Source organism: Barbus barbus, assembly GCF_936440315.1.
Source record: "Barbus barbus genome assembly, chromosome: 29".
NCBI classification, from domain to species: domain Eukaryota; kingdom Metazoa; phylum Chordata; class Actinopteri; order Cypriniformes; family Cyprinidae; genus Barbus; species Barbus barbus.
The window spans coordinates 13,667,178-13,693,793 of NC_136757.1; the positions used below are offsets into that span (position 1 = coordinate 13,667,178).

A 26,616-nucleotide genomic window follows, 5' to 3' on the forward strand; every position below is an offset into this window, starting at 1 on the left:
AATAGAGAAAGCTAGTGTTAGAAGCCTCTTTTTAAAGGAAACAGGCAAATATAAAATAAAGTGTTAGAGAGCTTTTTTTAAATTAAATAAGAAAACAAATAGATCAAATAGAATTACAACATAGTACTAGAGTTAGAGGGTCAAAAATCTCCTTATTTTAAGATTTTAATTGTGTATATTTTTATGAAATTATATTATATTATATAAAAATGTATCAAATATATATTAAAAACCGTATATATGCAATATTACATGTGTATATGTATGTAGTCTACACACACACACACACACACAATAATTAAAATAATATACTAATATAATATACATTACTATATGATTATAAATTTAATTATAATATAACATTTTAATATATAATAATATTAATATTTAATATATTATTCTGCAATTATGTATTAATTAATTTAATTATTTAAAAAATATTTTACAACTTAAATTTTGATGTGGGTGCTTGTATATAATTCTATTCTGTAATATGACTAATAAAATTAATTGTATTTGAATTATATTTAACAAATTATTAAAGTTAAATTTATAGTTTTGTTTCTCTTCATGTCTGTTTATATATTAACTAATTAATTAAGAATAATACAAAAAATGAATTAATTTATAATATAGAATTTTATATTTATATATATAATATTTAATATATATTTTATTGCACACATCAGAAAACAGTATGTTTGTTTGTATGTATAGTTTTGGGTTGTATGTAAGCTGGTCATGAAATGTGCATGATACTGCAAGGCAACCAATATTTCATGACTTCAAGATATGGTGCTATACCCTTAAGTTCACCTCCTAAGGCATTTTATCATTTCCAGGCAGGATGGATTCACAACGTGCCTCATACATACTTCAGTGGGGTGTCAAAAGAGTATTCATAAATGGAGTGAGATTACACAGCTGCTGGAGAACAGGGAAAAGTGGCACATTTTAGAAATGATGTGTAACATGAATGTAATTTCTCTACGTTGCACTCACTCTCTTTACACACACACAAACATGCTCTCATGCATCACGACCTAACACACTCTCTCTGGCTGCCTGTCCTCTAGCTGCATGCTGATGAGCCACTTTGAAGAGCCAAAGCTGACAGATGATGAAGAACCCCCAACAGAACAGGACAAGAGGAGGAAACTGGTAAGTGTTTTACCCTGTGCTCAAAGGTCACTGGTGTTACACGCTCCTATCGATGACACATGCCACCAAATGGCTGTTATTGATGAGATATAGCTGATGCTGATATAGATCATTAAACTGATTTGACTAATTGAATTCACTACATTGCTACTTCAGTTCACAAACCAACAGGCCAAAAAGTGTTTAATCTAAAGAAATCAATTTCTCATGGTCAAGATTGACGAACATCCTACATAACACATAGGGGGTTAAAGTTTCAAATTCTTCGTGTCGCTATGGTTCTGGCACAGTAAATATTTTGTATGCATTAATATAAGCAGTGTTGGGTGTAATTAGTTACTAAGTAATTAGTTACTGTAATTTAATTACTTTTCCCTTGAAAAAGTAAAGTAAGGGATTACTCTTATTTTTTCTGTAATTTAATTACAGTTACTTCTTATGTAATTGAACTTAATACTGTGGATTGTAGAACATTTATATACAATGCAATACAATTCAATTGTGGATTTAACATAAACATTTAAAGTCTAACCTTAAAATGCATGCTTTTTATGTACCCCTCTCACTTTACTTTTACTTTACTTTTTATTTTATTTGGATGGGACAATGCATATTAATGAACGTACAATGACGCAAATATGCCGGATTTAGCACAGTGCTAGTTTCCATCCGTAATACTTAAATACTTTGAGTTAATAAGAATATTGGTAACACTTTAGTGTCCAATTCTCACTATTAACTAGTTGGTTATTTGCATGAATATTACTGGGATATTGGCTGTTTATTTTTACTTATAAGAAAAATTCTGCTGGACTTTATTCTAAATCCTTAATCCTACCCAATTCCTACCCAAATCTACTTTATAAGTATTAATAAGCAGTAATTAGGCATATATTGAGGCAAAAGGCATAGTTAATGGTTAGTTAATAGTGAGAATTGGACTCTAATCTTAAGGGTGACCAGAATAATTTATGTAGTTATCAATTGTTTATTTGAAAGTATTAAAATAACCATTTCATGTCTATGTATCATTTACTTGTCGAGGTTGATATGGGATTTAGAAAGTAATTAGTAATAAGTAATTAAATACTTTCTGGGAGAGAGTAATTTGTACAGTAATCTAATTACACTGTTGAATATGTAATTAGTAACTAGTAATTAATTACTTTTTTAGAGTAACTTACCCAACACTGAATATAAGTGTAGATTAATCAGCTAGATTGATTTGAGGCCAGTATCAATAATAACTGGTATTTTAACACTGTAATCTAGACTGTATGTTTGCGGTTTCTTTACAGCGAATTACTGCATTTGTAAATATGTATTTGGTGATACCAATGTCCCATTAGTTAATGTTAATAAGTTAATACATTTACTAGCATTAATTGACAATGAGCAATCCAGCTGTTACAGTATCTATAATCTTTGTAAATGTTAAATCATTGTTTGTTAATGTCAGCTCAGGTCCATTAAATATTAACAAACAGCTTTTGATTTAAATAATGTTTTAGTAAATGCTGGAATTTACTGTAAGGAAGATCATTAAATTCTCTAGGAGTATTTGTAATTGTTAGTTTATTGTTAAAAATGTAGTTATCTAATATTAACAAATGTGAAGTGTTACCACTTGTTTGATTAGATGAACCTTGGTAGAAAAGTACTGGCTCGTCGGCGGCAAACTGTGTGGTTTGTTTTTGTGTTTCTCTTCTTTTTTTATGGGAACCATCTCACCAGAAGTGTTTAGATAAAAGCAATAGTGAGAGAATAAAATGCCATTGCAGTGTTTTGGAGAGGATTGTCATGAAATCTCAGTCTGTCTTTTCCTAATGTTATTTTTGTGTGACACCCACATGAGCATGTTTCAGCTGAGTGGCGCTTCTGATAGAAAATCTGCCAACAACAATAGCTTTCAAACAGCCACTGAAAATGAGCAAATGTACTATGTGAAGTGCAGTAGTTCAAAAGCATGTTTGAGCGGTTTTAAGTGAGTCATTTCTCTTAATTGTCTGTATGATGAAACGGTCCTGGTGGTATTTGATACTTTCAGCTGGTAGCTGGTTTGAAATGAAGCACATTTTTGTGTTTGTAAGTCACAACCTTTACTCAGTGGTCTTATGAGTGTTTCTTTGTTAGAGAATGATGTGGGATGAACCTCAGTACCAGAGTCCTCGAAAATGACAGCATTGACTAATCAAAAGACAATAGATTTTTTTTTCTATAAAACATTCTGCAAAATATGTATAGAGGGATTCATTTTTAATTTAATACAGTGCTGCTGTTGACGATACCTTGCCTTTGCAAACTACAGTTTGCATTAGTACTATAGCCGGTGACATGCAGACCAGACCGTTCACATCATCACAATGCAGCTGCTTTTTAGACACATAAATAAAGGTCATTTACACAGAACATGTTTTTGCGTTTAAGGGATAGTTCACCTAAAAAGTGACATTTTGTCCCTCAAGTTGTTCTAAACCTATATCCAATTCTATCTTCTGTTGAGCACAAAAGAAGATATTTTGAAGAATGTTGGTGACCAAACAATTGACGGTAGCCATTGACTTCCATAGTATGGAAAAAACATTCTATTGAAATCAGTGGATACCATCAACTATTATCTTACCAACATTATGAGAATGACTGAATTTTCTTTTTGAAGTGAACTTTAAAAAAAATTTGACGGCCCGGCATCCTTGCCCGTCAGCCGTCTCATGGGTGCTCAGCTCTATCCGGACTGCGGGTCCGGCAGCTCGCGTCTTTGGCGGTGCGGGAATCCTCTCAACGTTCCCCTCCTGGACCCACGAGGACACCAGCGTGCATGCACAGGGAAGAGACCGGTCTCCCGAGCAGAGGCGCGCTCTGCATTTAAACAGCGGCGGTGATGAGGCTCTATTCACATCAGGTGCGCCTCATCACACGCCGCCAGCCCTGGCTGTTTCAGCGCCCCTCCTCTCTCACACACCCACTACCGTCGGGAGCCTGGTGAAGGGCGGCGAATATGGGATAGACACATAAATCGCTATCGGTAAGCCCCTCCCCTCGAACGCAGATGAGCCAATGGCAGTGGAGTGTATCAGTTGCCCGGGGAGCAGAACTCGGACATCTTTATGTTTCAGCGCCATAGAGAAACATTGGAAGATCCAAAGCTCACATCGGTTTGATGGTGTTTATGCTACAAAAATGGAAAAACGATGTGCCTGGGGTACTTGTAACACTGATTCCAGGTATCCTGAGCGGATAGGCAATATCATTTATTTTATCACATTTCCTAAACCCAAACAAAACAGAGCAAAATGTCAGTACGCATTCAACTCTAATCCCAATGAAGATGAAAACGTTAATTTTCTTGTTGTCGTACTCTCATTAAGTTACAATTTTCATCTGCTCAAGCAGAACATTGTCATCTTAAGTAGCTAACGTTGAAGTTAGTGAGTCCATGCTAATGTTCAAACCTAAATAGCGGACTGTTCTCACGTCATGTACTGTGTAGGTCAAAAACACACCGATAGGTTTACCAATAGGTCAATTGCAATGGTCAGACATGTCTGTCTAGCTTATGTTTACATAGAAAAACAAAGACATCCATTGATCAACAATTAAACAATTGCATTTGGATACCATCACCTCCGAATAATCTGTTGATTTGTCTGTCAAGTGCTCGAGGAGACAAAATGACCAAATTATTCATCCCTAATAACTAAACTCACGCCTACATCCCCTGAAAGACTGAAATGCTTCAAGTAGGAGGGATGAGATTGACAGGTTGTTATATAGTTAACATGATGTAACCACTTAGAGACCATTGGACTCAAATAATCTTGTGTTTTGTCTGGTAATGATGTATTTACTTATGGAACATGTACCTGGAACACTTTGACACGGCGGTACTCAAAAGCAGCGGTATATTGAATTACGTTATATTTCCTGCAGGCAGTAGTACAGTGTTCAGAGCAGTTTTGAAGAAGCCCCGGAGTGCAAATATCATTGAAAGAGGAAGGCGATGGAGGAAATGGACACAGCGAACAATCAGTCCGCACATAACAGGCAGTGGGGGGCCGAACAGTCAGTAGATAAAGTCAAAGATGTATTACGTAGATAAAGTAATAAGATGTATTACGCTACAAATCTGCCCTGACACAGGGAAGGTGTAAGTTCCTCCTGGTTAATGATGCACAAAATGGATTAAAAGGAAAAATGTCCTTTTTTTTATCACTTCTCCCAGCATGAATGCAGGTTTAGATTTAAAAGGTTTATCTCGAATCATCGGAGCCATTAACCACCAAACTGTCATGATGTTGCCGACAGGGTGATATTTGTGCAGTCGTTCCTGTACAAAATTGGTGCTAGCGGCTTTAGACAGCAGGAGAGTTCTGGAATGGGGGGACGTTAACCTTGTTTAACCTTGTTTCCCAAACTGGTTAACCTGTCATTGTGTTGCGACTGATGTGCAGTGTTTCTCATTGCCATTATAAAAAGGAATAGAACTGAAATGGTTTCACATTGGTGTTTTATAGGCAGTCTGCTCTCGTTTTTCTCTGACATATTTTGTAATTAACAATGAGGCGCCATAGTTTTTTATAATTTATCCCGACTCAATGAAAGTAAATAGTGTAATTAAGGAGATGGTTTTGCTTACATTCATTCATACTGACAAGTATCTTCCAAGACGGCATATAGCATCCCATGGCTATTTATTTGAAGTGGATTAGTCAGTTTTGGATGACGTGAACAGGATAGGTTAAACATGCGTAACCGTTATTGTTGATGCTGCCACTTGCATTAGTGTCTCTGTCATAGTCAAACTCAATACTGATGCTCATCCTGGCCTCCTTTTTTTCTTGTCAGTGCCTGCCTTCTCTCATTATTTGTTTGTGGGCTTCAGGGTTTGAAGGTCAATCCAAACAAGAATACTGTATCAAAACCATTTGCTTTCCGGGATGCGATATTGCATAACGGATCCATCTATTTAATAAGCACATTTCTCTCTGATTTATTGCCCGTGAATCCCAGGGTGTGCCAGATTCAGTTAGCCTGTTAAAAGACTTTTTATTTAATGCTGCTCTGAGCAAAACGCTCTTCACACGTTTTAAATTTTTCACTTTTCATTACCCTGTGTTGGCAGGTTTTCCTTGTTTTTGTTTGGTTCGTTGAAAAAAGTGATTGTTTTGAAATTGGCACTTGATATCATGTGCATTCAAATATTTTATGGCCTTGTTTAGATCTACCCAACACTACTTTTAAAAATCTTTGGATCAGTAAGATTTGTATACTTTTTTTTTTTTTTTTTTTTTTAAGTAGTCTCTCACCAAGACTGTATATACTTATTTGATCAAAATTAAAATAAACTGTTTTCTAATGTAATATATTTTAAAATATAATTTATTCCTGTGATGCAAAGCTGAATTTTCAGCAGCCATTACTCCAGTCGTCAGTGTCACATGATCCTTCTGAAATCATTCTAATTTGCTGCTTAAGAAACATTTTTGCAAACAATAAGATAATTATTTTCTTGGGGTTCTTTGATTAAAAAGTTCAGAAGAAAAGCATTTATTTGAAATATAAATCTTTTGTAACATAGAAAATTTTTTTACTGTCACCTAATATCGGTTTAATGCATCCTTTAATGCATCAGTTTAATGCATACAATAAAAGTATTTATGAAAAAAATAATAATCTTACTGACTCCAAACTAAATGATAGTGCAGCTTTTCTAGTGTAACTTATTAGCCAGTGGCATTGACATAATATTGAGTGGAATTAACCTGTGACAGGGTTTTATTTTATCTTTGGATTGTATTCCTGGTCATTTAAATACATCAGGGAAATTAGTTTGTTTCCAATCATTCATTTTGGATTTAATTTTATTTAGATGGTTTTGTTCGTCATCATTTAGTGTTTGTTTTCCCTTTCAGAATATTCTGTGGTTACATGCAAGAATTTAAAAAGGTCTCTGACCTTTTCCACACCTAAATGAAGAGCTCTCAACGTGTCTCAGACAGCTTAACCTTCAGTCTGTTGATAGGACCACACTGAGAACCCTCTCAAGCGTTCTCTCATCTCTTCTGTTTTACGTGGCCATGCATTAGCTCTGCTAGCATAACAGCACTCTGTCCTCTAGCGCTGCCTCTTAGGATCGAGCAGTGCCTCTCTTTCCTCAAGTGACTGAAGAGGATCGTGTCAGTGGTGCTTTGAGTAAAGTTGATAAGTGGTGTCGGACACATTTTTGCTTCATCTGCTGGAAGTATCATGCAAGATAGGTCTCTTTCTCGTGTCTTCTCGCATTTTTCGAGTTATTTAGGTGGTGTTTTTAATTATTTTGTGACAGACTGAGCCTCTAGTATCCAGTGAGCAGCTCTCAGCAGTGTTTCCGCCAGAGTCACGACTGACTCATAATCTCAGATTGCTCCAAGGGAAGTTTTCCTGCAATTAGCAAATAAACATTAGTTTAAAATGCATCTGCTAAATGTCTTATGGGGAGAATGGGAAGAATTATGTCACCCTCTTAATTTAGCAAACTGGACATTTTTTGTCATGCGACCTTTTTTTAAATTATTATTAAATCATTCAATTTATTCATTTTTTTTTTATTCATGTGACAAACTTTTTTGTTTATTTGTTTTTTATTATTTATAATTCTATAATTTATATATATGTGTTTTTTGCTGAAATATAATTAGACTTAACTTTACAATTTAAGTTAAAACTGGCACTGCTTTTCTACAGTGCCCCAGTAATCCACAACACAACGGAAACAACCCGCAACACAACAGAAAAAAAAAGCCACAGTACAACGAAAATAGTCGCAACCAGTGTTGGACAAGTTACTCTGAAAATGTAATTAAATTACTGATTACTCCTTTTAAAAGTAATCACATTACTGTTCTGATTACTTTATTTCAAAAGTAATTAGTTACATTACTAGTTACGTTACGAAATCCCAGCATAAACGCTCCCAAAAAATATTTGTTATTAAAGCACCAACCTTCACAAAACACTTATTTTTAACTAAAACAAGTGGCTGCTGCGTGCATGGTTTGGCATGGCAGAATTCCAGCAAAGAGCACTTCATTTATATTCTCTAAAAGACATCTCAGTTCATCGCAATCTCATAAATCTGTGTTATAACACAATGAATATATGCATAATGAATCTTTCATAATGTCTATAATTAGTGTTATGATGAGATGATTCGTGAGCACGCAAATTTTGCTGCAAACACGTGTTATAGCCTAATTAGAAAGTCTGCGTTTGAGTTTGTGCCTGTTAATCGTTTATATTTTATTATATTTACTGTAGTTCTTGTTGCTTTTAGGCAATAGTTGAATAACAATTTAGATATTTTATATTTAGATATTTCTATTTTTCTGGAGTCCCACAAATCAATTTATTCTCTCGCATCCTGCACACACACCTGCCCGCACCAGCACTCGCCCATCTTGTTCCACTCCGCACTCTTTGCATCGGGTCTTGCGGGAGTGCAGGTCTCTAATCCACTGGCAATGGACTACAATCTATATGATAAAACACTGCATTCTATGTGTAGAGACCTCAGCTTGTAACTATACTCTAATTACTATTTTGCAAATTATAATGCGTTAAATTACTCCGTTACTAAAAAAGCAATCAAATTATAGTAGCATGTTACTAAGTAATGAGTTACTGCCCAACACTGGTCGCAACACAACAAAATTAGCACAACACAACAGAAACAAGCCGCAACACAATGAAATAAGAGCATACCAACAGAAACAAGCTGCAACACAACGCAATTAGCACAACACAATGAAAACAAGTCACAACACAACAGAAACGAGCCACAACACAACAAGATTAGCACAACATAACGGAAACAAGTCAAAGCACAATGAAATTAGCTCAATACAATAGAAACAAGCCACAACATAACGGAAACAAGTCACAGCACAATGAAATTAGCTCAATACAATAGAAACAAGCCACAACATAACAGAAACAAGTCACAACACAATGAAATTAGCACAACACAATGGAAGCAAGTCGCAACCCAACAGAAACAAGCCACAACACAACAGAAAAAAGACCCAACACAAAGGAAGCAAGCTGCAACTCAACACAGTGAGCACAAGTTAGTCCTATGCCTTGTGATCAATTATTGTTTTTATCTTTTTCTTTAAGCTTAAGTAATTGTTTTCAGTTTGTTATCTCTCGTTTCTGTAGTAGCAGAGTTTTTTGTTGTGCTGCTGCTGTGCCAGAAATGCTAATTTTGACCTTTCGTAATCTCCTGCTTCAGGGGTATATTTAGTCTTGAGAAATTTCAAATAAGGGTGTTAAATCTTGAATGTTACCTTCATCTAGACCTTTGAAAAGGCCTGATTAGCTTCTTTTTTTCCCTCCGTAAAGCACAACTGTGTGGCAAGGGTAATATAATCCAGATTATATTTTATGATATACTGAATTCACTTTGACACGGTTTCTGTGGTTCTCTTCCCAGAAGTGATATCCATTTTCAATCTGTGAAGGGAGATGCATTTATCTTTGATACTATTGAATTGCCTGAAACAATTCTATATAACAATTTCGAAATTTGTGTTTCATATAAGACTTGTCAGACTTGGTTTAACAGGCAATTAAAGCGAATAGGGATTATGTTTGACATATTCTTGTTTTACAATGTACAATATTGCCAGACTTCTGCTTACACAGACAGTTTGATTACTAGAGGGATTAAAGCTAATCAATACAGGGATACTGTTTTATTGCACAAAGGGTAAAATTGCAAAGTCTTTCTCTCATTCATCTGTCAGGGTTAAACTACCAAGACAGTTTGCCATCTTATTTTAATGAACCAGAACTGTAGTGTTCCAGTAGTAATTTTACCAGTCTCTGATAACCAGGGTCTTGATTCACAGAGATCTTCTTTAAGAAGTTAGTTAGAAAGTTTGAAAGAATGTTAAATTCTTGAAAAATTTCATGTCAAGTTTAATCATGAGCAATCATTCTTTACATTACTCATAATTAGTGTCACTTCATATGTTTTCACACACTAATATGTATTATATGTAACTAATTTAGTGTTACCATGCTTAATATTTGAAACATTCAACAAATTAAATAAACATCTCAGCCTTGGATTAGGGCTGAACGATTTTGGAAAATAATCTAATTGCGATTTATTTATTTATTTATTTATTTATTTATTTATTTATTACCAATATTGTGATTGCGATTTAATATGCAATTATTATTTAAAGCCCTTTATGTTCTGTATTGTTCAACAAAGACAAGCAATAAATCATTGTATAGTATGACCAACACTATATTAAATAAATATATTACATAAAATGTACATATTACATAAATGTTCTCTTCTGTAGGCCAGGCCCTGTATGTTACGATAAAATTAAGTGATGCATGAATTGATATGAATGACATTTTTATTTAACAGCTATAATCACAGTAGTATATTGACTGATTTGTTGAACTTCCAGCCTTGTAAGCATGTAATAATTATGACAACATAAAGCACTGATAAATAAGCCTGGTGTAAACATTAATATGAAAGTCAGTAACAAATCACACAAACTAGATAGATAGTTCTAGACAGTTCTACACAAACTGAAGTAGATTGCAGAAATATAAAAACAAATCTGTTGCTTTACCACACTCAGTATGTAGGTAATTCAAAGTCACTGTAATAAACATATATGTAAACATGTGGATTGAAGCAGCGCAGCTAGACTGATCGGTGTGTGTCGTCAAAGTACCGCGAGAGCAATAAGAGAACAGACGTCACCTTATGCTTTTTTTATGCTTATCGCCGTACTTTGATGTCATACACCGATCAATCTTCAAGTCGAACACACCTCTTTACTCTCGCGTGTCACGTGACAGAGTGTAATTGCAGCCTCTGCGGTTGAAAAATCAAGTTTTTTCATATCGCGATATTATCACAATGCAATTAATCGTTCAGTATTGGGTATTTAAGACTAGTTGGACGATATCCTAACTTTAGGAGGTTATTACAATGATTGTCTTTAGAGTAAAGATAAAAACAACATTCTTTGGGGCCGTTCACATTGAATGCATTTTGCATCCCACTGTGCTGCTTTCCATTGTTTTTCTATGTGGACATTCACTAAATAGATGTGTTTGTCTGTTGCGCTAAAGTAGTTCTTTTGATAAAACTTGTTTCTAGACCTTGCTCTTTTTGGCCACTGCTGCAAGTCTCACATTTTTTAGAATAAAGTTAAGTAGAAATTAGTTCTGTTCTATTTTGTGTATCCAGCCCCAGTATTGTTAATGGATTAAATTTATAACAATCTTAAGATTTACCATTGAAAAAAAGTTCAGTATAGCTGCAATTCACCATTAATGTCATATGATTACAACTTTGTGACGAGCCGTTTCTTCTCCTAATGCTTTAAGACTACAGCAGCCTCTGACTTTGAGAATCCACTCATTATTAAATAATCTGCTGCTGTGACACATCTGTCAGCCAGAGATATTAAAGTCACTGGCCCGAGTAGGGCTGCCCGCGACTCCTTTCACTTCTGTGTGACCCGACAGATTAAAGAAAAGCCATTGCTTGCCAAGAACACGGTAAAAGACAATGTCGCTCACAGAAGAGGATGATGGTTGATTCTGAATGACTGATGCACGATTTGTATGGGAAAGCGCCGTTCTCATTTAGTCCACGGCCTCTTTGAGTGACTTGATGAGGTTTAAAACTCTTAATTAGAAATTCATGAAGCATGGCTTCATCTCTTTGATCCACTCCCTCCCCCACACCCTCATTACCAGCCCAGCAAAGTGGATGCAAAGCACACCATTAATATCATTTAGTCTATTTTAAGAGCCTAAGGAAGTGCAAAGTAAGCAAACGTGGGCTTAACCTTTCAGACAACTTTGTAAGGTAAGGTAGGATGTATTGGCAACTCGGAAAGTAAATTACAGCTGCCCCATCATCCCTGAAAATTTTGATCTACATAAACAGTAAGTTTTACCTTTCCTTTTGGAAAATTGATTTATGGATTGGCTTTTAATACCTAACAGTGCTGGAGATGTGCAGCTGTGGTCAGTGGGCATACAATTCACAGGGTTTTGAATGCACAGTTGGGCATCAGAAAATATATTTACCATTTCAATACACATCAGTATTTAAGATAATAATTAGTCAATATTTAGTCCATTATTAAATTAATATTAATTTAATCAATTAATATTAATATAATGAATGAAAATAATTCTGATCATTTTAATTTTAATGATAATTTTGACTCCTGAAGGTCAAACTCTTTGAATTGTCTTCTAAATAGCAGAAATTGCACAGGGAAATGACATGCAGATGAAGTTATGCATAATAAAAAAGGTGGTGTAATCTCCATTTTAATTACTTTGGGCAGGAGACAGAATGAGGATTAAAGTTTATACATGTATGCACAATCTTCTGCTAACTTGGTTTTCATAAATTGAACAAGTGTTTGTAAAACATTCATGGGTGGGATATAATTCTGGAATCTTGGGTATGCCAAATCAAAAAGTCTCAGGACCATTTGAATGAACATTGATTTGTTGTAAAGCATTAGAAACTGTGATGTTTGAGATTGTGTTAAATGGAACTGCAATGATCGTCTTCCGACATCTTTTCTTTTGTGGAGTAGACACTTTATGGGCAATATGAGAGAGAGCCCATAATCTGATTTTCTCGAATGGCTTATCTTTTCTAAATGTACATAAATTGATTTTGTTTTTGCTGTTTACTTGAGACTGACAAACCTCTTTCAGGTTAGAAGTATTTTTATAAGTATGTTTTTTTTTCTTGTTTTTGTTTTCTGTAGCCCTGCAGTCACATCAGTGCCCCTTCATGAACACCAAACCAAAAATATCTTCCTAATTACCAAAACTCTTACTACTATTGCTACAACTACTTTTTTTATTTTAATAAAATTTAAAATTTTATTTAAAAAAAAATCTGTATGGTGGATTTCTAAAATAAAAAATGGATTAATGGTCCAGTTGAGCTTAAAAATAGATGACTGCCTTTACTTTTGAGTACAGTTGGGATTGACTTTATTGGCATTTACTCATTCGGTCTTCAAAGTTTTTTTTACTTTATTCATTTTTATGAAATCCATTAAAAGTTCACAGCAGCTCAGGCAGGATTTCTTCCAGAGGCCTCTCTGCTTTATAGCACTGGCTTTGCTCTGAATAATACTTCAAAGTTCCTTTTCAGAGTGCCTTCTTTTTTAAAGCCATCCTTGTTTTTCAACAAAACCCTTCAATTTTTCAAGGTTCTAGTGCTTCCTGCCATTTCTAGGTCTCAACAATGCATAGTCTTTATGGTCTTGGAGGTTTCGGTTATGCAGAAGGATCCATGTCTTACAATAAGAACCCATTTTGAGGACTTCAGATTTCACTCTTCTTTCCAGAACTAATTGATTTTTCTTTGAGATAATAATACCCACTCAAATTTAGGCTCTTTCCTGTGCGACTGCCAACAATGTCATTCGACTTACACGTATAGCAGTAGATGCTGTTTTGTGTGAATCACAACTGCATTTTGGTGATCATATATCACTTCTCTTCATTTCATCCACTCATAAAAGAATCCTTGTGCGTCTTTACTACTACTACTAATGATGGTGAACGTGCCTATAACCCCTCGAAGCTCAAGGATGCTTCTTTGAGCGAACAGTGGAGTTTAAAACCGCAATTTATTTATTTTTTTAAGAAGAAGCTGTCCAGTTGCAATTGATAGATGTATTGATCCCAGGAAAACTTCAAGGTTACATCGGATCACTGGAGAGATCTGATTTAGTCTGTATGTACAATTCTGTGTGATTACCAAGGTCACAAGCCCCACCATTTATCTAGAATCAATTGATTCCTGTGTTTCAACTTTGATACTGTAACTATGAGGTTGTTCTTTTAAAAGCTCACAGTTTTTCAGCTCATGGAGTAAAGAGGAGTTTTGTTTGGAGCGTCGAAGTGCCTTTCTTATATCAGCAGCTGCATTACAGTGAGACGGGCTGTGCTAGAGGTTTTTGTATTAATATTTTATTTTTGTTTGCAACTCAACTACAATAAAATTTTGTTATGAATAACCTCACTTATTAAAAATCACCTTTTTCTAGCCATGCCATTTTACAGCATTTTGAAGCTCTCCAAAGGTCGAGTAATTAGCATGAAGTGTCAAATGTGTTTATCATACCACTATGCTGAAGCTCTTAAAGGCTGTTGAGACAGACTCGGTTTGAAACGTGTTGATGTAATCTGGTATAATTGGGCTATAGTTGTTATAGTGTATGTCAGCTGTATGTGTAGTCAGCAGTGTCAGTGCAATGCTCTGTGAAAACCACTTTTCTCAGCAGTGAAGTGGCATTTTTTTAAATCATGTAGCTTTTCAGTAGCAATGTTGTTTTGTTGAAAAGTGAAAGTGAAGTGACATGTGGCCAAGTATGGTGACCCATACTCAGAATTTGTGCTCTGCAATTAACCCATCCAAAGTGCACACACACACCGTGAACACACCCCCAGAGCAGCGGGCAGCCATTTATGCTGCGGTGCCCGGAGAGCAGTTGGGGGCACTTACTCAAGGGTATTGAGGGTGGAGAGAGCGCTGTAATTTCACTCCCCCCACCTACAATCCCTGCCGGCCCAAGACTCGAACCCGCAACCTTTGGATTACGAGTCCGACTCTCTAACCATTAGGCCACAACTTCCCCAGGCTAGTTGCAGGCTAGTGTTAATAGACATAACATTTTACATGATACCATGGTACATAACTGTGGCAGTTATTCAGTGCTATCTGATGACTTCTAATTATCACCGTCACAGGTTAACCTGTTGACGCTATAAACTTGGACTTACAAACACATCCATTTCACTTTTTTAATTTTGCTGGCAAATTAACACCTGTGTACACACCAGGAAGGTGTTATGGAGTTTTTGTTTTGTTTAGTCTAAGTTTGTTACTGCTGTGTTTTGTTCTAGTTTTTAACTCTTTATAGTTTTCCTTAAATTACAATTTTTCTATAAAAAAAAGAACAAAAGGTCAGGACACACAATAAATGTGATAATTACATTTATTTTTCCATAACTTTTACACAAACCTTGTTGCAGTTAAACTTCCATGTTCCCACTCTGTAGAATCAAACCCTTAATCTAGCTCAAACAGGTTTTTAAAACAACCGCCACATCACTTCCTGTGGAAGCTGCTATTTTGTTGTGATGTCCGAGGGGGGAGAAATTAGGAACAGTTAGTTTTCCATTTAATTTGTTGTTAAACTCTCTTCTGTTAATGGTTGTTGTTTTACTTGTTTGATGGGTTTAAGTCTGGTTGTGCTGGATGTTTACATTATATAATTTGTTTTCTCCCCTGTTGGTATGCCCTGTAGGAGGGGCATTAGTCTGTAAATAGGCTTGCTAGCTGAAAGGAAGGCAGTTGTTTTTAATGATAATAGTTTGGGAAGTGATCATTACCCTATTTGGACAAAGATGAGTGACCAAAGTGTACATTTAGAAGGTAGCTGGTTCCCAAGATGGAAAATGAAAGAGGTCAATGACATTGAGGCAGTAACTAATGCAGAAAAGGCAGAGGTACAGGCTAGGGCATTTGTTAAGGTACATAGCACACAGAACCTATCCAGTGAAGAGTTAATGTGGAGAACAAAGTTGAATGAGGAAAATAGAGGCATATTGGGGAGGAAAGTCACAAATGAATGTGCAATTGATACAAATGTCTCATTATTTGAACTGAAAAGAGCTTTAATAGGTGTTAAGAGTACTTCACCAGGGAAAGATGAGGTGAGTTACAAAATGATAGAGCAGCTATCAGATGTGGCTAAGAGTGTTGTTTTAAAATTGTATAATAAGATATGGGAGCAAGGGAAATTGCCTAGAATGTGGAAACACTCTGTGGTAGTCCCTATAGGTAAGCCTGGCAAGAATAAAACAGAGGTTAAAAGCTATAGACCAATAGCTCTTACATCCAACTTAAACAAAATTATGGAGAAAATGATTACTATAAGATTAGGATATGTAATTGAAAAAAAGTGGATTTCGTAATGGACGCACAACAATGGACCCAATTATTTGTCTAGAAAATGAAATCAGGAAAGCTCAAGTAAGTAAAGAAGCTGTTTTGGTTATATTTTTTTGGTTATATTGAAAAAGCATATGACATGTTGTGGAAGGAGGGGCTTTTAATTAAGTTAAATAAGATGGGAGTAGGTGGCAGGATGTTTAACTGGATTAAAGATTTTTTAAATAACAGAACCATAGTGGTAAGAGTATGGATGGAATTTTCAAGTATATATCCAAAAGAGAATGGTACTCCACAAGGAAGCGTATGTAGCCCAATGCTTTTTAATATAATGATTAATGACATTTTTAATAGAATAGATCAGAGGATGGGTAGAGCATTATATGCTGATGATGGGGCATTATGGGTGAGAGGAAGGAATATTCACAATCTGAAGGTTAAAATGCAATCAGAAATTGTTAAGGTTGAAAAGTGGTCATATGAGTGGGGCTTTCATCTATCTATTGAAAAGACACAATTTATGTGTTTTTCCAAAAAAAGAGCGAACCCTACTATAGATCTTAAACTGTATGGGCAGCATCTTAAGCAAGTTGATAGTATAAGATATTTGGGGGTATGGTTTGACGTTAAGCTAAATTTTAAAATACACATTCAGAAAATGATATATAAGTGCAAAAAAGGTATAAATATACTGAAGTGTTTAGCAGGGTTTAGCTGGGGAGCATCAGTCATGTCCCTGAAAAGGATTTATACTGCATTGATTCGTTCTGTTTTTGATTATGGGAGCATAGTTTATAGTTCAACAACTAAAACTTTAATGCAAGAACTAGATAGAGTACAGGCCAAGGCACTTCGAATATGCTGTGGTGCGTTTAGGACAACACCTATTCCTTTATTACAAATAGAAGTAGGAGAAATGCCTTTAGACCTAAGGCGATTAAAACTATCCATGTCTTACTGGACAAATCTGCAAGGTCATGAAGAAACACACCCCACAAAGCAGGTGTTATTAGAATGCTGGGAGTATGGGCGCCCATCATGCAGTTTTGGGTGGCATGGGAATAGGCAGGCAAAGGATATGGAAATTGACAGCATTGCGTGTTGCAAAACTGTTAGTACACCAACAATCCCACCATGGATGTTTTATTCTCCCAGGGTAGATTTGGAAGTTAAGAATATAATTAAATCAGGGATATATCAAAAAGTTCAGCAATATATTGACATAAATTATGATGACACAGTTCAGATTTTCACAGACGCATCAAAAGATCAGACTGGGAAAACAGGGGTTGCAGTCCACATTTTAAAGTATAATGTTAATATTAAAAAAAAGGACAACAGACCCTTTGGCCATTTTTACAGCAGAAATGTTAGCAATAATTCTGGCTTTACAATGGGTGGAAGAAGTAAAACCCAATAAGGTGATCATCTGTTCAGACTCAATGTCCTCACTAGCATGCATTCAGAGTGGAAAGTCTTTATGTAGACAGGATCTATTAGATGAAATTAATCAACTCATTTTTTTAAATAATCAACAGAGCATAAGCGTAGTGTTTATATGGGTTCCTGCACACAAGGGAGTGGAGGGGAACGAGAAGGCAGACATGCTGGCGAAGGAAGCTGTTATATCAGAACTGGTTGAACTGGATATCAAATTAAGCAGGTCAGAAATTAAAAGTATTATTAAGGACAAAATTAACAGAATGTGGCAGGAGAGGTAAAAGGCAGACATTTGTATAAAATACACAAAGAGGTTACAGCTAGTAAAATCAGTGGATTGGAAAGGCAGGAGGAAACATGGTTTACCAGACTGAGGATGGGACATACAAGTTTAAATAGTGGATTACATATTATAGGGAAACATCAGACTGGATTATGCACAAATTGTGGAGTAATAGAAAATGTAAAACACATACTTTTAGATCGTACACAATACACCAGAGAAAGGGAAAAAATGAAGAGAGCGGTAAAGAAAGATTTAACAATGGAAAATTTATTGAGTATAACCAGCACACAGTCTACAGTTAGGGCGGTTATAACTTTTATTAAAGAAACCCAACTAGCAAGTAGAATTTAGTAATATATATATATATATATATATTTTTTTTTTTTTTTCTTTTCTTTTCTTCCTGGGGGTTGAGGAGCTCAAGGTGGAAGCTGGAGGAGCTGAACACACAGCGACAGCTGAAGCTTGGGACTTGATCCTATAGGATGTTAATGATTAGGTTTTTTTTTTTTTTTTTTTTTTTTAAGAATAATGACGTCCCAATGTGGTCACACCTCAGCCCAGTAGATGGCGGTAATGCACAATGATTGCAAGCTGCCAATAAAATTTACAGAAGAAGAAGAAGAAGGAAGGCAGTGGCTGGCTGTGTCCAAATTCAGGGTCTGCATCCTTCGGAGTACTCATTTGAAGGATGTTACGTCACAGCGCCGCGACGAAGGCTGTCCAAATTCGTAGGATCCTTCAAATGCGGCCCACAAATACGTCCTCCTTTTCCCCGAATTGGAAGGATGGGTGTGGTGGATCCTTTCCCGTCCTACCTATCCCATAATTCTTTTCGGCAGAGCGTAATGGCGGACGAAGCGAGCGGTAGCGGAGTGGGAGAGGAGTTTCTCTGACAAAACAAGCTAAAGTTTATGCTTCGGCTCAATGAATTTGTAGGAGAAATTAGTAGAAAACTTAAAAACAAATAAAAATAGGCTATAATGGCTTACCTGGATGTGACTGTCTTGTAGTCTGATATAAAAAACTCTCCGACAACGAGCAAAGAAAGTATTTAATTTATTTAATTGCTTTATTTCTTCCAAAATAATTAAAATGAGAATTAAAATGAGGAGAATAACTCTTTGTTTGTCCATTTTCCCGCTTCTTGCTTGGCGCTGTCACGGTTGCTAGGCGACAGGATATGAGCAACGGGTAAGGGAGGGAACTGAAAGAAGGGTAGGCTGTCCAAATTCACAAACACCGACTTCCGGGTTTTGCGGACGTCGGAGGATCCCTCCTCCTTCAACCGGGTAGGAAGGATCCTAAGGAGGATGCAGACCCTGAATTTGGACACAGCCGCTGTGTCCAAATTCAGGGTCTACATCCTTCGGAGTACTCATTTGAAGGATGTTACGTCACAGCGCCGCGACGAAGGCTGTCCAAATTCGTATGACCCTTCAAATGCGGCCCACAAATACGTCCTCCTTTTCCCCGAATTGGAAGGATGGGTGTGGTGGATCCTTTCCCGTCCTACCTATCCCATAATTCTTTTCGGCAGAGCGTAATGGCGGACGAAGCGAGCGGTAGCGGAGTGGGAGAGGAGTTTCTCTGACAAAACAAGCTAAAGTTTATGCTTCGGCTCAATGAATTTGTAGGAGAAATTAGTAGAATACTTAAAAACAAATAAAAATAGGCTATAATGGCTTACCTGGATGTGACTGTCTTGTAGTCTGATATAAAAAAACTCTCTGACAACGAGCAAAGAAAGTATTTAATTTATTTAATTGCTTTATTTCTTCCAAAATAATTAAAATGAGGAGAATAACTCTTTGTTTGTCCATTTTCCCGCTTCTTGCTTGGCGCTGTCACGGTTGCTAGGCGACAGGATATGAGCAACGGGTAAGGGAGGGAACTGAAAGAAGGGTAGGCTGTCCAAATTCACAAACACCGACTTCCGGGTTTTGCGGACGTCGGAGGATCCCTCCTCCTTCAACCGGGTAGGAAGGATCCTAAGGAGGATGCAGACCCTGAATTTGGACACAGCCAGTTTGTGTTTTGTCTTTGGTTCTGATTGTGGACTGAGCAATGTTACATACTTGGGCCATTTTGGTGTAGCCAAATTAAGCACATTGTTGCTGTTTTGTTTCTTTTTGTACAGTATTTATTTATTTTTTCTCATGCACTGGTTTTAAGGTCAAAAACCTAATTAATGTCTAACATTGAACAATATTTGAGGTGTGTTAACCGTAGTATGTGTGTGATAATAGCCTCGGATAAGTTAAATTATTAGAAAATAATGCACACCCACATCCCACGGGTGTGCATTATTTTCTAATAATTCAAAAGACCAGAGTCTGTTACTGAAAGTATTTATTTAAAGTACTAGTATAATATTAGTAATATAATAATAAGATGCTACATTTTTGATTATCAAATACACATACATGTCAGAATCCCCAGTTTAAAGCAATTGATCCGGTTAGGTTATTTTTGCATGTGGCTCAGGGGCTGTGAGAGCATGATGCTTCTGATCTGGTGTTTGTATTCACATTGAGACACTTTTACCTGAGAGCCATCACAGAGTCAGATGAATCAGTGTGATCAAACGACCTGAGGGGAAGATTTGAACACAGCTGCTGGGAGGACGTTTTCTGTGCAAATATCTCAGGGAAGGTAAATGTTGAGTCTCGTGTTTTACACCAGTATTATGTGAGGAGAGAGACTGTGTATTAGACATTTGTCATATTTAACCTTTTTAGAGGATATTACGCTTTGCAGATGGTGGCATTTGGAATCATTAAATTCAAAAGTACTGCGCAAAATGACTTTTTCCTCTTTGATTTTTCATATGCCGCAGGGTTAGCTGCTAGAGTTAATTTAGTGTGAAATAAGTATAATCACAAAAAAATCACAGCTGGCATTGTTGATGCTGATGCTCCATGACACACGTAATGTTTTTTAAATAAACGTATAATGTATTAATGAGCTGTTTATGTAATAAACAGTCGCTGAAAGTGTTAGTTTAGGTTAATGTATGCAACTACAGTATGCTAATTCTCGCTCTCTTCATGTCCCTCCCCCTTCATTAGCAGAGCATTATTTATGGCTTGCTTTACAGTTTGACACTGCGTGAGTGCAGCGATGCAGATACATCAACAGACTTTGCCTTCCGAAACATTACTACTAAAAATATAAAGATTTTAAATTAAATGTAATTTACATTTTTATTTTCATTACTTTCATTTGTTTATTTAATTTTTATACTACTAATAAAATAAAATACTTATAGTAGTATACTTTTTTGAATGCAGCAAAATAAAGTAAATGAGAAAATATTATTATTTACTAAAACATTATTATTACTTATATTAAAGGATGTGTTTGATTAAATTAAAGTTGAATAACAGGTATGATGCATGTTTCTTTTCTAAACTAATTGCCTTTTTTTGCCTGGTGGACCATAAAATGATCAAACATACAGTACTATAGTAGCTTAACTTTTGTACGTTCGTATTCAGAGACTCGCAAAAAAAAAAAAATCTCCCAAAACAACTTTGGACACTCAAAATCAAAGCCAAATATAAATATTAAAAAAATAAAATAATTAAATATAAATGAACGAGAATTTATCTGGAATCATGATTGTGGCCTGTTCAGCTTATGCTTTTGGAATTAAAGTTATTCAGGCAGAAGAGGATGTAACAGAATACGGTTTCTATCCCTCAGCACAGTTTGAGTCATTTTATCAATAAACCCTAATCATGTATTATGTTTCCCAGTGTCTGCCAGAAAGAAAGTGTGATACTGCTTTGTCTGCGCAATGGAAAGCAAACTCAATTAATGAATTGATCTTAATGAGGGTCTAGACATCAGCCCTTTGTTTTAGCGCAGGTGGCCACAGCAGTGATTAGCATATAAATACTGAGAGGGAATGAGTGTCTCATTTTCATTTCAGTCTTCATGTGTTAAGTCACATGTGATACGAGCTCGGATCAATACCTTTGCTTTAACACCAAGAAAATTCCTTCACAATTGTCTTCTGACGTGTCCCTGTCGCTGTCCTCCAACAAATACGCCAAACAGATATGCTTGTTGAATAGATTTGATGTATTAAAAAGGAGAACAGAAAAGTATGCTTAAGATCATGTTCCTGTATTGAACATAATGAAAACACATTTGTTTCTTTTCCTCTTCAATGTAATTTTTATTTGTCTTCTATCAAAGCAGTTCTTTAACAAGACTCAAAAGCGTGATTTTTAGCATGATGTTTGTTGTTGTTGTCATTGTACTTTTTCTTCAAGCAGGTGGATATTTTATTGGATAATTCTAATACTGGGTCTCATATGTATTTTTTTATCTTGGTATTATCTCTTTTTTGTGTTAAGTGCTTTATTATTTCATTGCAGTTCCGCATCCTGATAATTAAAATCATCCATTCACTCTTATAAACTCACTCTGGGCTTATTCTGAAAGTCTGATTCTCTAGAGTCTTACACTGGCATCCCATAACTCACATTTTGTTTTTGTGAAGTGTCGAAGATCTGACATTTGTCACATACCAATTTTTTTTTTTCAATTATTATCCCCATATATATATATATATATTATTATATATATATTTCTTTTTTTTTTTTTTTTACAACCCTTTTACCAAAATTGTCTAAATACATTAACACCAATTTTTAAGTGATTTGTATTTATGTATTGAAATTTCTAGCAAAACAATAAAATCCATAAAATATATGTTTTTTCCCCCTCTATAGCTGGTTCTTGAGGACCCTGTGCACAGTGTCTCTATTCAGCAGTTTGTCTACGAGAAGCTGAAGGCTCAGCAGATGTTGATGGGGGACCAGGGCTTTCAGGCTCTCATGGAGACGGTGGACACGGAGATCGTGCGACAGCTTCAAGAGTTCATCCACGGCATGTGAGGAAGAGACGACAGCAGACCTTTCGAACCAGTCCTCTGAGGCCCGAGATGTCAACATTTTAATGATAACCCAGAGAAAAGATCTTCCATATTTTTTAACCACACACTTTCATTTGCTTCCTCAAACACACCTTTTTCAAAGTTTGAGACGGGGCAGAGGGGAAATCGTCTCAGGTTACGTATGTAACCATGGTTCCCTGAGAGTAGGGAACGAGACACTGCGTCCTCTAGGGCTCGCTATGGGGAACGCCTCGGTGTGACCGGTGTCTTGAAGCATATATCTAATCACGACAATAACATTGGCCGGCGACAGCCTATGACGTTACTACCTGCGCGGCCAAAGTATAAAGGGGCGCCGGGAAAATACGTCATTCACTTTTTCGTCTGAAGCTTGCGTCCGAAGCATGGCACCGAACCTAGAGGACGCAGTGTCTCGTTCCCTACTCTCAGGGAACCATGGTTACATGCGTAACCTGAGACGTTCCATTTCGAGGGAACTTCGAACTGCGTCCTCTAGGGGTCGCTATGGGGAACGGAATACCCACGCCACCATGCTGAGGGGAGTGCAAGCCAAGCACAGAAGCCAAGCACTAAGTACCAACTCTACCCGGCTAAAGGAGTTGCCCCTGGGACGGTACGACGGCTGTCAGTGACATTATCCCCTTGGCCAAAGGCCTGAGCTGCATACCCCAGAACTGACCTGTTAGGGGCCAGGCCTCCTGGACCCAGGGTAGAGCTCAAATGCTTGGAATCAGAAAAAGAGATTCCTTTAAGGGGATTAGGATAAGTAACTAAGCGCTTAGGATAGTAACTAAGTCTTGGCCTGTCATCCAGGGTCTACTGCTTGCTCTGAAGGAACCGTCTCAACAGATCCTTGGTACCAACACCCTGTTCAAGTAGTATCACTGGGGATACATAGGTAGAGTGGGGCCCAAGGTGAAACCAGGGCCTGAGCGACTCAAAGAATGGGTACGAAGCCGCAGCGCGTAACCCATACCGTACAGGATTTTAGAAAGACCGCAAAACACTTGGTGTGTGATCTTACCACAACGTGGCTTTCAGAAAGTGCACAGAGACTAGCGTGCGCACTTACCATAACATGGATTTGTAAACACCGTCTTTTCAAATGCTCTGGAGCATGCTCATAGGTGACCCTCTATAGTGAGGGGAGCAATGCTAGCTCTACCAAGGTAGACCTCTGGAGAGCGGAGAACTTAACTCTCAGCATGAGAGGGAACTCAGACGCTCAGAAGGGAGCGGCATGCTCATAGGTGACCCTCTAAGTTGAGGGGAGCAATGCCAGCTTGACCAACAAGGAGAGCTCGGCAGGGAGCAGCATGCTCATAGGTGACCCTCTATGGTGAGGGGAGCAATGCTAGCTTGACCAACAAGCAGAGCGACCTAACAGGGAGGCATAGAGAGGCCTAACAACCTGAGGCCGCTGAATCACAGAGCTCCGGGGAACGGAGAACCTAACTCTCAGAATGAGAGGGAACTCAGACGCTCAGGAGGGAGCGGCATGCTCATAGGTGACCCTCTAAGTTGAGGGGAGCGATGCCAGCTCGACCAACAAGTAGAGCTTGGGGAGGGAGCAGCATGCTCATAGGTGACCCTCTATAGTAAGGGGAGCAATGCTAGCTCTACCAAGGCAGAGCTCTGGAGAGCGGAGAACTTAACTATCAGCATCAGAGGGAACTCAGACGCTCAGAAGGGAGCGGCATGCTCATAGGTGACCCTCTAATTTGAGGGGAGCAATGCCAGCTCGACCAACAAGGAGAGCTCGGGAGGGAGCGGCATGCTCATAGGTGACCCTCCAATTTGAGGGGAGCGATGCCAGCTCGACTAACAAGGAGAGCTTGCCTGAAGTTGCTGACTCACAGAGCTCTGGGGAGTGGAGAACTCAACTCTCAGTATGAGAGAGAACTCAGACACTCAGGGAGGGTTAGCGTGCTTGTAAGAGACCCTCGGAGTGAGGGGAGCACTGCCGAACACACCATGAGATCAGCCTAAGGGGAAGGGCGGCTGAATCACAGAGCTCCGGGGAGCGGAGAACCTAACTCTCAGAATGAGAGGGAACTCAGACGCTCAGGAGGGAGCGGCATGCTCATAGGTGACCCTCTATAATGAGGGGAGCACTGCTAGCTCGACCAACAGTGAATCACAGAGCTCTGTGGAGCGGAGAGCCAGACTCTCAGAATGAGATGGAACTCCGACGCTTCAGAAGGGAGTGGCATGCTCATAGGTGACCCTCTATAGTGAGGCGAGCAATGCTAGCTTGACCAACAAGGAGAGCAACCTAACAGGGAGGCAGAAGGCAGCCCAACAACCTGGCATGACTGCTAACCGGAGCTCTAGAGAGCGGAGGCCTAACTCTCAAAATAGAAGAGGGACTCAGACACTCGGTTCTGGGAGCGGCGTGCTCAGAGGTGACCCTCTAGGGTGAGGGGAGCACTGCTGAGCTCAACCAACATGGACAGCAACCTGACAGGGAGGCAGAGAGGAGCCTAACAACCTGAAGTTTCTGCTCAACGGAGCTCCAGGGGGAACAGGACCCAGTGAGAGGAGTCCTCAGACCCTTCCTGGTGTCACTGCCACAGAGCTCATAAAGAACCTCCTGCAGTGAGGTTTAGGAGCATTGCCATGTTCATAGCGGTGCTCTCAGCCCTCGGGCTGAGGCGGTCCTTACGACACAAACTGGGAACAGGAGGTGCATAGCTAGCTCTCACAATGAGGGGAGCACACCCTAGCTCGACCAGAAGGCAGTGCCAGAATAAAAGGACAGTCCAGCAGCACCCAAAGGGAGACTGTCATCTGTTAGTAGGTGAATGTAGTCCTACGCTCTCCATCTTGATAGAGAGCATAGACCAAAAAACCATACATGTCTGAAGAGCTATTGCTCCTCAGAGCTAAAGCACTCTGGAAGGGTTTCCGCAGAAACACCTCTCACTCGTACCTCCGGGAAAGCAGTGTACTCAAACCCACTCCACGGAGGGGCGATTCACTGGTTCGACCGTAAGGACAGTGTGAAGCACTTCCCTTCCCTTTTTCTCAGTAGTCCCGCGAATGCATCACGATGAGCACACGAGTGCATTCAACTCCCTCGAGAGCTGAACGCGCTTTCTCTTCACCACACACACACACACACACAACCAGCGAGCCGTGTGAAACTGCGGGTATCAGAACAAAGCCTCCGTGCGAGAGAACATGCACTCCTAGTCGTGCTTAGCTTCTGCTAACATAAACAAACGGTCAGTTTGAAGACGAAGAAGAGAATTACGTATTTTCCTGGCACCCCTTTATACTGTAGCCGCGCAGGTAGTAACGTCATAGGCTGTCGCCGGCCAATGTTATTGTAGCGATTAGAAATATGCTTCAAGACACCGGTCACGCCGAGGCGTTCCCATAGCGATCCCTAGAGGACGCAGTTCGAAGTTCCCTCGAAAGGGAACTGTACTTTGACAGAAAAAGAGACACTGTAAGAAGGTATGTTGTGCTGCCAAGTTTTTGTAATGGGAAAAGAGTTTTGAAAGGGCCAATTAAAGGGCCCAAGCAGTGTTTACTGGGTCTTCATATAAAAAGTAGTAATTTTTGTATTTATGTAAACTACACTGCATGACAACATTAGGTTTTTTTCCCCCTCGGGTGGCTTTTCCCAATTACATTTGCTCTTAGATCAGGATATCAGGAACTAAAGTCATTAACATTTTTGATTGAAAGTATTTTCATATCAGATGTACCTAATGAAAAATGAATGGATGTAAATATTTACCTTTCCGTAACTATTGCTGCAAATGCTCC

General features: G+C 38.0%; 1 pseudogene across 1 annotated transcript in view; it reads left to right on the forward strand.

Moving 5' to 3' along the window:
• Nucleotides 1–26,616, forward strand: part of LOC306849080 (importin-11-like) — a 259,336-nt pseudogene that overhangs the window by 187,069 nt on the left and 45,651 nt on the right. Inside the window, exon 27 of the transcript in view lies at nucleotides 1,077–1,161. The product of the transcript in view is annotated as an importin-11-like (transcript). The remainder of the gene's footprint in view (nucleotides 1–1,076; nucleotides 1,162–26,616) is intronic.